This window comes from Symphalangus syndactylus, chromosome 19 (assembly GCF_028878055.3).
Source record: "Symphalangus syndactylus isolate Jambi chromosome 19, NHGRI_mSymSyn1-v2.1_pri, whole genome shotgun sequence".
NCBI lineage: Eukaryota > Metazoa > Chordata > Mammalia > Primates > Hylobatidae > Symphalangus > Symphalangus syndactylus.
The window spans coordinates 89,331,890-89,346,284 of NC_072434.2; the positions used below are offsets into that span (position 1 = coordinate 89,331,890).

The following is a 14,395-nucleotide window of genomic DNA, read 5'->3' on the forward strand; positions in this document are numbered from 1 at the left end:
GAATCATCCCTTTGTCCAGTTTATCCACACGGTACATGCTACCTGCCTTTAATCATTGACATCTTCTGCTCCTGACATTTAACCATGAACATCGTCATGGCTTGGGATGACCCGGGATCTCCCAAGGCAGGTGCTCTTCCTTTTGGTGTATCATCAGGTCAACAGTAGCCTGACACTACATCACGGTGCTCTGTGTCATTCACCTCACTTCATCTTATCACGTGGGCGTTTTATCATCTCACATATGACAAGACACGAGTACAGTACAATAAGATATTTTGAGAGAGGCCATTCACATAGCTTCTATTACAGTATGTTGTTATGATTATTCTATTTTATTATTGGTTATTGTTGTTAATTTCTTAATGTGCTTAATTTATCACAGGCATGTATGAATAGGGGAAAACATAGTATACATAGGGCTTGGTGTTATCTGAGGTTTTAGGCACCCACTGCAGGTCTTGGGACTTATTCCTCGTGGATAAGGGGAGACTACTGCACTTGATCATTCATTCCTGTCAGTATGGACACATTGGATGTTTATTTTATACTTTGGGTTATGAGCCAGTACTACTTTATTCATTTTGTTGCTCAAATTGTTTCAGCTTTGGCCATTGGGAGCTCTTTTCGTTGGCTCCTATGTCACTATGACATAGCCCCATCAATGTGTGGGGTTTTTGGGGGGTTTTATTGAGACAGTGTCTTGCTCTGTTGCCCAGGTTGGAATCTCGATTTACTGCAACCTCCACCTCCCAGGCTCAAGCAATCTTCCCATCTCTGCTTTCCTAGCAGCTGGGACTACAGGCATGAGCCACTGCGCCTGGCCTAATGTAGGTGGTGTTTTTTTTTTTTTTTTTTTGCACTTCTACTACTGCTAGGATCTGGTTCTACTCAGTACTTCTGGCACCAAATGTGTGGGTTTTCCACACCAAACAATTCTCCAGTTCCCTGTGGACACCAACTGGGAGTCCTACAATTCAACTCAATTTAATACCAACTACCCAGAGTTACTACAGATCCCACAGGTTAAGGATTTGGTCCCACAGGACCGTTCCCCAGGAAAGTAGGCTAACTGCTGATTGAAGGTAGTGGATCCTTAAGTTACTCACGCTTCAGTTAGATGTGGCTACAAATTGGGGGTTTCCACAGCCCCCTTCTTAGTTCCATAATTTGCTATAAAGGTTCACAGAACTCAAGGAAACACTTTGTTTAACATTTACTGGTTTATTATAAAGGATGCAAATGAAGAAACAGATGGAGTGCCATAAAGGGTGAGGTGGGATCTGCAAGGCACCCCAGCTGAGGAGCTTCTGTTCTGTGGAGATGGGGTGCACTATTCTCCCGGCATGTGGATGTGTTTGCCATTCCAGAGCTCTCTGAACCCCTTTGTTTAGGGTTTTTATGGTGGTTCCATTATGTAGGCATAGTTGGTTCAATCACTGGCCATTCGAGATTAGCTCAGTCCCCAGCCTCTTCCCTCTCTGGAGGTCAGAGGGTGGGGTCAGGGTGGGGGAATGAGTCTGAATTTTTGGCAAATAATTTCTATTTTGGTATTAGTTTTCTAGATTATTCTGATTACATTATTGTAACTTGTTTATTATGGTCCATCTTTATGCCCTTTGTATACATTATTCCTTTTAATCCTCGTAACAACTCTATGAGATATTCTTATTGTGCAGGTAAAGAAATACAGCAGTAGGAGTCAGGGCCTGTTTGGTCAGCATTTTGCTATTACCACCTTTTTAAACTTTTATATGAATGGCTCTGAATCTCTAGAAAGTCATGTAAAGATCTTGATATTTATTTAAAATCAGTAAACAAGTATTCACAAGGAAACTTTTTTTCTTGACATTCAGTATGTTTTAAGTAATTTTCATGTGGTTTGAGCCTTTTAAAGGTTTTCTGGTTTTCATAGTGTAGAAAGTAAAGAAAGCTGTTACAATTGACTGTCTGGACTGATTTATTCAAGAGAAAATCACTTGGTTTATAGAAGGCCTTTAACATTTTGTGAGTATGTGTTTTAAACCAAAACCCATACATAGGAAGAGCCGACAGGGAGCTGGAAACTGCAGTAAGCTTTCTTCTGACTAGCAAACGCAGTTGACAGACATCTTTTTATAGACGTATCTGTGATTGCACGCTGTTTTTAGGCTTGAGAATTTTTTCAACAAGGAAAAACTTTTCTTCAATTTGAAAAAGCTGTTTACAGTAAAATGGCAAAGTATGAGAAGACAGAAAGCCATCCTGCTCATTCTGAAGCTAAATTGGGCCACATTTCCCTTAAAGTATAGACAACAGCAGCAGTGGAACACAGTTAAGTGTGTGTTTAGTGAAGGAAAGTTTTTTGAATACTACTAGCACAATAATTTTTCAAACCTTGAATTCTTTATTGAGAAAGTGACAAATCAGTGAGAGAGGGAAAGGGAAAAGAAAATTAATTGAATTTGCAAAATTTCTTAAACAACTAGGATTACAGAAGTAAAAGAATGAATTTGAAGGCTGTGTGCAGTGGCTCACGCCTGTAATCCCAGCATTTTTGGAGGCTCAGGCGGGCAGATTATAGGAGGCCAGGAGTTTGAGACCAGCTTGGCTAACATGCTGAAACGCTGTCTCTACTAAAAATACAAAAATTAGCCAGGCATGGTGGTACCCATCTGTAATCCCAGCTACTCTGGAGGCTGAGACTGGAGAATCGCTTGAACCTGGGAGGTGAAGGTTGCAGTGAGCTGAGATTGTGCCACTGCACCACAGCTCGGGCAACAGAGTGAGACTGTGTCCAAAAAAAGCCCCAAAAAACAAAAAACAAAAAGAATGAATTTGACATAGTGCCTGTGTCAGTTAGCTGTTGCTCTGTAACCAATTACTCCCAAATCTAGCAGCTAAAACCCACAAATATTTATTCTCTCTCATAATTTCTGGCTGTAGCTTTACTGGGTGATTGTGCCTAAGGGTCTCTCACAGTCTGGGGCTCACTCACATGACTTTTGGCAGGAAGCCTTGGTTCCTTATTGGTTGTTGGCTGGAGGCCTCAGTTTCTTGACACATGAGACTCTCCATAGGCCACTTGACTGTACATGCAACATTGCATCTGGTATCCCATAGAGTGAGTCATTCAAGAGACAGAAAGAGATAAGACAGAAGCCACAATATCTTTTATAACGTAATCTCAGAAGTGACCAATCATTACTTTTGCTCTATTCTATTGGTGACATAAACTAACCCTATATAATATCAGTGGTGACTGCACAGTGGTGTAAGTAGCAAGAGGTGAGGGTCATCGGGAACCATCTCGGAGGCTGGCTACCACAGTCTGCCTTCTGGCCTCCAGTGATTCATGTTTCTTGCACGTGTGGAATGCACTCAGTCTCTCCAAAGGCGCACCAGAATGGGCCTTCTGTCCCATTACAGCCATTACAGTATCAGCTCAAAGTCCAGAATATCATATCTAAATCAAGCCCAGGTGTAAATGAGGTTCCTTGGCTGTAGCTACTTATGTATGACTTCTTGAGTGGTTTCTCTTGATCTATAGACCTGTGAACTAGAGAGATGTTACTTGCCCCTTACCACTCAACATACAATGGGAAAAGGTAACATCCACAGACACTTCTATCAAAAAAGAGGATGTCTTCGTGTATTTGTGCTGCTGTAACAGGATACCACATACTAGGTAACTTATGAAGAACATACATTTATTTCTCACATTTCTGGAGGCTGGAAAGTCCGAGACTGAGGGTCTGCGTCTGGTGAGGGCCTTCTTGCTGCATCATAACATGGTAGAAGGCATCATATGGGGATGGGGAAGGAGGCTGAACTCATTCTTGTTAAGGAACCCACTCCTGCTATAACATACCTGCTCCTGAGGTAACAGCATTAATCCATTCATGAGGGCAGAGCCCTTGTGGCCTAATCACCTCTTAAGCTCCCACCTCCCAACACTTGCATGGGGGATTCAGTTTCCAACACACGAACTTTGGGGATACATTTTTTTTTTTTGGTATACTTTTTGGTATTCCTCCATAGTAAGGAGGAAATGGGAAGAACACAGGAGTTGTTGGTTCATAAAACTGAGCCTGGCAAGTATTGGACATTTATTGATTAGGACTCAGTCTTACTGTCCAGAAGTGATTCTAGGTGGCCTTTAGCTCTGTACCCTGAGCTCTTGGTTCTACCCTCTGTGATCTTTTCTTTTATGAGAAGTAGTACATGTTTACAGCTAAGCAGTTTTCTAAGCCTGATTCCTGTCAATAGAAGTTTTGGGAGTCCAAAGAACTTTTTTCCTTTTGTAATCTCTTTGTCCTTTTTAGTTCAGGCTGAAGGTATTTCTGCAAATAGCTTTCTTTTAAAATTTTTCATAGGTCTCCCATGAATCTTATTGTCCATTGGACAAAAGCCATATACACAAATTTATTTGAGATAAGCTGTTCTCTATCTTTGGCTCCTAGTAAGATAGCTAAGAGACATTAAACTTTTTTTTTTTTTTAGATGGAGTCTCGCTCTGTTACCCAGGCTGGAGTGCAGTGGTGCAATCTTGGCTCACTGTAACCTCCGCCTCCCAGGCTCAAGCAATTCTCCTGCATCAGCCTCCCAAGTAGCTGGGTCTATAGGTGCACGCCACCACGCCCGGCTAACTTTTGTATTTTTAGTAGAGACAGAGTTCACCATATTGGCCAGGCCGGTCTCAAACTCCTGACCTTGTGATCTGCCGGCCTCAGCCTCCCAAAGTGCTGGGATTACAGGTGTGGGATTACAGGTGTTTAATGTCCCTGTGCCTGGGACATTAAACTTCTTTTTAAGCCCTATTGTTTGATTGAAAGGATCTGTAAGACTCACCCTTAAACTTTCTAGAGATTCTTTGCTAGTCTGACTGTTGCCTTGATGCACCACATTTGACAATTCTGAAGTCTTAAGAAAGGACTCTAGAACCACATCCTCTATTATGTTTTCCTGGCAGTGCCCTAAATTTGATCTTTAAGAAGCCACTTCTTAGCGTTTTCTTGCCATCTGGAGATCTAGGGAATTTTCACAACTAGCAATTCCTGGCCCCTTTTTGTTTAACAGGCTTTCCGTTAGGTTATCTCTCCTCTTGTATTTTGTTTTTTGTTTGTTTGTTTAAAAGAGACAGGTTCTTGGCCGGGCGCGGTGGCTCACACCTGTCATCCCAGCACTTTGGGAGGCCAAGGCGGGCGGATCACGAGGTCAGGAGATCCACACCATTCTGGCCAAGATGGCGAAACCCCGTCTCTACTAAAAATACAAAAATTAGCCGGGCGTGGTGGCAGGTGCCTGTAACCCCAGCTACTTGGGAGGCTAAGGCAGGAGAATCGCTTGAATCTGGGAGGTGGAGGTTGCAGTGAGTTGAGATTGTGCCACTGCACTTCAGCCTGAGTGACAAGAGCAAGACTCCATCTCAGAAAAAAAAAAAAAAAAAAAAAAGAGACAGGTTCTCACTCTATCCCCCAGGCTGGATTGCAGTGGTGTGATCATAGCTCACTGTAACCTTGAACTCATTGGGCTCAAGCGATTCTCCCACCTCACCTTCCCGAGTAGCAAGAACTACAGGTGTGTGCCACCATGCCTCACTATTTTTTAATTTTTTTTTGTAGAGATGAGGTCTCTCTGTGTTGCTCAGACTGGCCTTAAGTGATTGTGATCCTCCCACCTCAGTCTCCCAAAGTGTTGATTACAGGCATGAGTCACCGAGCCCACCCATCTCTTGTATTTTATTATGTGCAACTGGAAGGAACCAGGAAGCACCTTCAGTGCTTTTCCTGGAAATCCCCTTATCTAGATTACCCAGTTTATTTTCTACCTTCCATGTTGATACAGGTGACAATGTTGCAAAATTTCTGCTATTGCATAAAAAGGATCTCTCTTTGCAGTTTCCAATGTGATTTTCCTCACTTTCCTTTAAGCTCTAACCTATAGCCTACGGAAGGGCCAGTGCTGCTTGGCTGCAAAGCCTCTCCCACATTTTTAGGCCTGTGTTGTGCCAGCACCCCGTTTTCCTGTACCATACCTCTAGATGTTATCTAGTACTATTACCTATTAGTTATCTGTTTTGTGGTAACAAATTACCCCCAAAACCTAGTGGCTTAAGACAATAAACATTTATTTTTTCACACAGTTTCTTAGGGTCAGGAATCTAGAAGTTGTTTAATTGGGTGGTTCTGGCTCCAAGTGTCTCATGAAGTTGTAGTCGAGATGTTGGCTGGGGCTGCCGTAATCTGACGGATTGGTTGGGCGGAGACTCTGCTTTCCTGGGGTTACCCATAGGCTGCTTGAGTGCTGTTACTACGTGGCAGCTGGTTTCCCGCAGGACTCGTGATAAGAGGGGTGTGGGGGGCCAACATGAAAATCTAGTACGAAAGTGAGGTGCTGTTACTTTTGCCATATTCTGTTGGTCCCATGGGTCAGCCCTGGTGTATTGTGAAAGGGGACTACACAAATATGTGAAAGCCAGGAGCTGGGAATCACTGGAAGCTACCTGCACATCGTCTTCTACAACGCTGTCTTGAAGAATTTCTTAGCCTACTGGGCATGAGTGCCTACATGTTCCAAGCATTGTGTTAGGCTGTCACATGTTGTTGATTTGGCATTTACAATCCAGAAAGGAACTGCTACCCCCAGTCGAAGTTTAAAGAGATCAAGTAACTTGTTTGCTACAGATTTGAATCTAGCCTGGGAATAAATGCTTGGGAGCCTAGGCCTTAGATAAAGGAGTGGATAAATATTCTATAGCATCATTGCCTTTGTATTTAAATATGAATTTTCTTCATTATACTTATGTTTAGCAGCAGCCATTTAATGTCTATTTTATATGTGGACACCTCTGCTCAACTGTTTTTTCTTGTATTCCCTTCTCTGTGCAGTCATCCCTTGGCATGTGGCAGGGATAGGCTCCAGGACCTCCTGTGGATACCAAAATCCACGGATGCTGAAGTCCCTTACCTAAAATGGGAGGATATTTGCATATAACCTATGCACATCTTCTTGTATACTTTAAATCATCTCTACATTAGTTATAATACCTAATACAATGTAAATGTTGTATAGTTTTTATACTGTATTATTTAGGGAATAATGATAAGGAAAAAAGACTGTACGTGTTCGGTACAGACGCAGTTTTCCCCCCAAATATTTTCAATATACAGTTAAATCCATGGGTGTACAGAGGGCTGATTGTGTAGCTCGACCTTTTTTATTTTTTTTAACCTATCCTATCTCGTTCTTCTACTGACTTTCCTCCCAACACTTTTCATAGAGTCCTTTGGAGCGTCACATTTACTCTAACGTGAATAAACTTCTTTACAAATACTCTTTTTATAGACTACCCCTCTCATCTCCTTGTCTTAACTAAATCCTGGCTTTCCTGCTAGAATGCCACTCTTCGGGGACCATCTTGAATGAAGGCTGTTCATTCTTCCATGCCATTTTGTCTTCAAGCCAGCAAGCTGAATCAGTCTACTTCCAACTCCAAATCATTGTTCTTTCACCCTCATATAAAAATTCTTCTTCCTTTGAAATTCGTGCCATCTTTTTTTTTTATTTTATTTTTACTTTTTGAGACGGAGTTTCGCTCTTGTTGCCCAGGCTGGAGTGCAGTGGTGTGATCTCGTCTCACCGCAACCTCCACCTCCCGGGTTCAAGCGATTCTCCTGCCTCAGCCTCCTGACTAGTTGGGATTACAGGCGCCCGCCATGACACCCAGCTAATTTTTTGTATTTTTAGTAGAGACGAGGTTTCACCATGTTGGCCAGGCTGGTCTTGACTTCTTGACCTCATGTGATCCGCCCACCTCGGCCTCCCAAAGTGCTGGGGTTACAGGTGTGAGCCACTGTGTCTGGCCCTGAAATTCGTGTCATCTTAATCATTTTCTGTCCTTCTTTGTCACTGTCATTTATTAGTCTGTCTGTAGCTTATCCCTTGTTTATCAAAGACTTTGGCACTCTTTTCTCAGTTTTCTGTCCATCTCAAATTCCACTATCATTCTGGGTGGCTTCAGTAGCCAGGTAGACTACCATCCAACATGCTACTTTCATCATCCTTGTTCTTTTCAACTCCAATGACCTTCACTTCCACTTCTTTCCAACATTTTACTCTCATGACTATTAGACTGTAAGACACTCTGAAATCTTGACTCCTTCATTCTATTGACTCACCACCATCTCCTAATTTCCAGTGGTGCTCTGCTCCCTCACATATATATTTATTTTCTTTTTCTTTTGAGACCAGGTCTTGCTTTGTTCTCCAGGCTGGAGTACAGTGGTGCGATCACAGCTCACTGCAGCCTCAAACTCCTGGGCTCAAGCAATCATCCCACCTCAGTCTCCTGAGTAGCTGGGACTATAGGTGTGCACCACTGCATATGGCTAATTTTAAAAAAAATTTTATTTTTAGTAGAGATGAGGTCTTGCTATGTTGCCTGGACTGGTCTTGAACTCCTGAGCTCAAGCGATCCTTCCACCTTGGCCTCCTGAAGTGCTGGGATTCCAGGCGTGAGCCGCTGCACCCGGCCCCCTTACATATATAATGCCGGTGTTGGATCTTACTAAGATGTCTAGGCTGTGCCCTTTCCCCCAACTGGCTTATCAGTCAAACAAATGGCTAATATCAAACGATTCTGGCTAATGAAGTAGAAAAGGAATTTATTAGAAGATAGTAGGTAGCTCACAAAATCAACAGGGAAGCTGGAGAACCAGCTTGGAAAATGGACAGGAAGCAAAGAGGCCCAGCAGCATGTACCCCAGCTAATGCCATGGCACTAGGACAGTGGTTAATGTGCTATTGCTCCTACATTCTTGCTGTTATTTCTTCAGCCATTCCCATAAATAAATACTGTCTCTACATTTTTATATTACCTCCTTAGGATTCAAAATCTTGCACAAGAACATGATTGGCTGAGTATAGGTCACATGCCTATTCCTTTGCTACTAGGGAGCTGGGAGAGGAAAGATCAGCCTTCTTTGGCTTACTTAGTGAGAAGGTAGACACTTTTCTGCCAATATTATACACAATAGGATTCCCTCAAAAGACAACGAATGTTTGGATCCTGGGTCCAAAAAAAAGAAGAAGAAAAGGAGAGGAAGGGGAGGGGAAGAATAGAAGGAGGAGAAAAAGGAGGAAGTGGAGAAAGAGGTGGCAATATTGACAAATGTCTACTTTAGCCCACTAGTGGCTTGGAAATGGGGAGAACTCTGCCTTTAAGCCTCCTGAAAAAAAAAAAAAGCCTCCTGATCCAACTTTAACCTCCAAATTCTCACTACATGATCTTGCTTCTTATTTCAAAAATAGGAGCCATTAGGCCTGGAGTCCCTTCAACTTGTTGCCTCTATCTTTAAACATACCTAATCAACACTGTCTTTTCCTATCTCCCTTTAGTTATCTTAGTAGAAGAGCTCTTCCTTCTCTTGTTCAAGGCTCATTTTTCCATTTATATTCATGATGTCATCCACACTTGTCTTCTCCAGGACCCCTCATTAACTAAGCCTTCCTTCTTAGTTAACATTATTTATTAATATTCCTTTTTTGTCAGACATTGCTAAATACAGGAGATATAAAGATGAATTTGATATAGCTTTGAAGTATTTATTATTTAGTGGGGAAAAGACAGACACAAACAATTGCCATGCAGTAACTTAATCATGATCATAATTATAGTAGTCCCTTCCTTTATCCATGGGGAATGCTACACCAAGACCCCCAGGGGATGCGTGAGACTATGGATAGTACTGAACCCTATATATACCATGGTTTTTCCTATACATACATACCCATGATAAAGTTTTTTTGTTTTTTTGTTTGTTTTTTAAGGCGGAGTCTTGCTGTGTCACCCAGGCTGGAGTGCAGTGGTGCAATCTTGGATCTCGGCCCACTGCAACCTCCGCCTCCCGGGTTCAAGAAATTCTCCTCCCTCACCCTCCTGAGTAGCTGGGACTACAGGCATGTGCCACCACACTCAGCTAATTTTTGTTTTTTTAGTAGAGATGGGGTTTCACCATGTTGGCCAGGCTGGTCTTGAACTCTTGACTTCAGGTGATCCACCTGCCTCAGCCTCTCAGAGTGCTGGGATTACAGGCGTGAGCCACCACGCCCGGCCAATAAAGTTTAATTTATAAATTAGGCACAGCAAGAGTTGAATACTAATAACTAATGATAAAATAGATTAGTTATGACAATATACTGTAATAAAAGTTATGTGACTGGTCTCTCTCTCAAAATATCTTATTGTACTGTACTCACACTTCTTGTGATGCAGAAGGGATGGAGTGGAATGACATGAGATTTCATCATACTGGTCAACTGCGTGCAACTTAAAACTTAAGAATTGTTTATTTCTGGAATTTTCCATTTAATATTTTTGGACCATGGTTGACTGTGCTAACTGAAACTGTGGAAAGTGAAACTGGGGACAAGGGGAGAGTACTGCATTTGTGTAATTTGTTTGATACGTGATTTTCTATTAGAATGTGTCTTCACTGGCTGGGCATGGTGGTTCAAGCCTGTAATCCCAGCACTTTGGGAGGCCGAGGCAGGCGGATCACGAGGTCAGGAGATCGAGACTATCCTGGCTAACACAGTGAAACCCCGTCTCTACGAAAAATACAAAAAAATTAGCTGGGCATGGTTGCAGGTGCCTGTAGTCCCAGCTACTCTGGAGGCTGAGGCAGGAGAATGGCGTGAACCCCGGAGGCGGAGCTTGCTGTGACCAGAGATTGTGCCACTGCATTCCAGTCTGGGTGACAGAGCAAGATTCCATTTCAAAAAAAAAAATAAAAAAAAGAATGTGTCTTCAGTATCTAGTACCTAATCGGTGCTCAATAAATATTACTGAATGAATGAAGAGGGGTAAGCACAGGGTACTGTGGAATCGTAGAGGATAAGTACTTGGCCCTCCCCTACGAGGGAAGGAAGATTGGGCTTATGTCAGTGGAGGCTTGGTGGAGGAGACTGCAGCGGCCAGCAGGGGAAAAAAAATGAGGGGAGAGTACCAGGCAGAGAGAGGGGCATGAACAAAAGTTCAGAATGGTGAGGAGGTGGAGATGGTTTGAACAGTTAGGTGTTAAATAGAGTTATTAACAGTTAACATCTATTGAGTTTACATACATACGTAGTATATGTTTATGTATACATGTTAAGTACTTTACATATGTTTTCTCATTTAATACTTAACAATATTCTTTGATTAAGGTATTATTCCCATTTTAGAAAAGAAAAATCTCTGCAATACGTAGGGAAAATAGTTAACTTGCCCAAGGCCATTTAGCCTATAAAGATCAAGGAGGGATTTGTTTTGGGGTTTTTCTGGATGCAAAACCTGGCGCTCTTTATCAATGCCATGTTGTACTAATACAGTGTGGTTCCCAAACTTGGCGGCTCATCAGAGTCCCCTGAGGAGCTTTGTAAAAATACAAATTCCTGGCCATACCCCAGACCTGCTGAGTCAGAGTTTCCAGGGGCAGAGCTTATAGATCTATATTTTTGGGTGGTTCACATGTAACTGGCATGGTACTGGTTCCCTCACCCTGGGGAGTTACTGCAGATGGTGTCAAGAACAAGGCAGGAATAGCTGACTAGCCAGGGAGGTTTTCCTATGTCTTGCTCCTGATCCTTGACTTTACCCTGTAGGTGATGGGGCCCTGAAGCTGAGAAGTGTAATCAGATGCACATATTATGCCCACCACTTTAGCAGCAGTGCGAAGGATGAAGTTGAAGGCACAGGTTACAGGCAATAAGAACTTATGTCCTTAGACTGCTGTCTTGACTGATTTTGTCCTTTTTGCCCACATTCTCAAGTTTTCTAAATTTTTTTTCTCTTGGTTCTGCCAACCCTTCAGTTCTCTTTTCCCTAGCTAATTTCTTGAAAGAAATAGTTATACTCAATGTTAGGTTTCAGTCAGTTCAAGAAATGTTCCTTACTGACTCACTCTTCTTTGAGGTCATCTTTCATCAATAAATATTTATTGAATGTTATTTGAAAGCATGGTCCTTTCTCAGATTTTGCTTTGAAATGAAAATACCAGGGATCCTTAATTTTTTCATCACGTAATCACTCATATAACAATTTTTATTGATCACCAGGTACTCTTTATGTGTCTCCTTTATGCTAGGGCCTGGGGATACAACAGTGATGAGATGAGGCCTCTGACTTTACTGATCGAACATCTAATGGAAGGTGGAAGAAGAGACCATCACACAATGACGGTGTTATGGGGAACATAGGGTACAGTGCATTCATACCTCCTCCCCATCACTGTGTCAATCTCTTAACCATCTCTCTGCCTCCAGCCTTGCTTCCTTCCAGTTAAGTTATCCTCATTGATCATACATCTAGCCAGTTACTCCCTACTCTATAAATCTTCATTTGATAGCTATTGTCCTTAAGATGAAATCCAAACTCCTTCAATGTGTCTTATTAAAAAAACGAGCCTATCCCCACCTTGTGTTCTGACATTCTGTTTCATTATAGGGAAGTTAAGGAGCAAGAATTTGAACTTTTCCTCATGTTTCTTTAGTTTCTTTTCTTTCTTTACAACACGTTCTTGTTCTGTTGCCCAAGCTGAAGTACAGCGGTGTGGTCTCGGCTCACTTTGACTTCCCAGGCTCAAGCCATCCTCCTGCCTCAGCTTCATGAGTAGCTGGGACTACAGGTGCACACCACCACGCCCAGCTAATTTTTGTATTTTTTGTAGAGATGGGGTTTTGCCATGTTGCTCAGGCCTTAGTTTCTTTTCTGAAAGATTTTTTTTTTTTTTAGTATTTTGAATTATTTTTAAGAGAAAAAAAAATCAACCTTGTTAATATAAAGGGTAATCACTTAAAAAGCACACCTAAGAATTAGTATCTCGAATTGTTGTATAGCCGCCACCACCATCCAACTTCAGAACCTTTTCATCACCCCAAACTAAAGCTCTGCTCCCACTAATCAATAACTTCACATCTCCCCCTCCTCCCAACTCCTGGAAAGTACCATTCTACTTTCTGCCTCAATGAGTTTGAGCATTCTAGGTACTTCAGATAAGTAGAGTCATACAATAATTTGTCTTGTGTCTGACTTATTTCACTTAGTATAATGTCTTCAAGGTTCATCTACCCTGTAAGAATGTGTCAGAATTTCCTTCCTTTTCAAGGCTAAGTAATATACCATTGTATGTATATGCTGCATTTTGTTTATCCATCTGTTGATGGGCATTTGGGCTGTTTCCACCTTCTGTCTATTGTGAATAATGCTACTGTGAACACTGGTGTATAAGTATCTGTTCAAGTCCCCACTTACAATACTTTTAGTTATTTACCCAGAAGTGGAATTGCTAGATCATGTGGTAATTTGATGTGTAACTTTATGAGGAACTACTATACTGGTTTCCAAAGAAGATACTATTATTATCACCATGTGGCAAGTGGGGAGACTTGGGCACAGAGAGGTTAAGTAACTTGCCCAAGGTCTCACAGGTAGTACATGGAAAAGCCAGTGGTGGCTGGCTCCAGGTCAGTGCTCTTAACCAGCAAAATATACGTATTTACTGGCCTCTTTTGTAATCTCTGTTGTAATCAGTCTTATCAACAATGGGACATTATGTTTTCCTATTTGGGGAAGATTGACATCATTTGGAGGTTTTCTTTTTTTTTTTTTTGAGACGGGGTTTGGCTCTGTTGAGCAGGCTAGGGTGCAGTGGAACTATGGCTTACTGCAGCCTTGACCTCCTGGGCTCAAGTGATCCTTCCACCTCAGCCTTCAAGTGGCTGGGACTACAGGCATGTGCCACCATGCCCAGCTAAATTTAAATTTTAGAATTTTAACTTTTTTATAGAGACAGGATCTCACTATGTTGCCCAGGCTAGTCTTGAACTCCTGGCCTCAAGCAATCCTCCCCCCTCAGCCTCCCAAAGTGCTGGGATTACAGGTGTGAGCTACCGCCTGTTTTGTTTTGTTTTTAGAGGCAGGGTCTCCCTATGTTGTCAGGCTAGACTTGAACTCCTGGGCCCAAGCTATTAGCTTGCTGAGTAGCTGGGACTATAGGCATGTGCCACCATTGGTGGCTTGGAGTTTTGAGAATTGGACTAAATCAAACAATATTTTACTCTTAGAGTATTTTCCTTCTTGGATTGATTTTTTTGTTTGTTTGTTTCTGAGATGGGGTCTCACTGTGTGGCCCTGGCTAGTCTCAAACTCCTGGGCTTAAGTGATCCTTCTGCCTTAGCCTCTGGAGCAGCTGGGACTATAGGTGTGAGCCGTGGTGCCCAGCTTTGGATTGATTTTTTTTTTTTTACATGACAAAATTGTTATAATTTTTACTCTTAAATATTTTTTAGAATAGTTCTAGATAAGTATACAGGAAACTCTTTAGGAATTTGTATTCTACAAAACAAAATGAATAACAAAAGTATACTGACACAG

General features: G+C 42.0%; 1 protein-coding gene across 4 annotated transcripts in view; it reads left to right on the plus strand.

Annotated features, from left to right (window-relative positions):
* The window catches only part of EFCAB2 (EF-hand calcium binding domain 2), a 195,534-nt gene that overhangs the window by 23,782 nt on the left and 157,357 nt on the right, over positions 1–14,395 (plus strand). The window contains exon 2 of one of the 4 annotated variants that reach the window (XM_055233582.1): positions 12,108–12,220. The exons of the other annotated variants lie outside the window; for them this stretch is intronic. The gene's annotated coding sequence lies outside the window, so the exon portion shown is untranslated. The remainder of the gene's footprint in view (positions 1–12,107; positions 12,221–14,395) is intronic. 4 annotated transcript variants of the gene reach the window in all.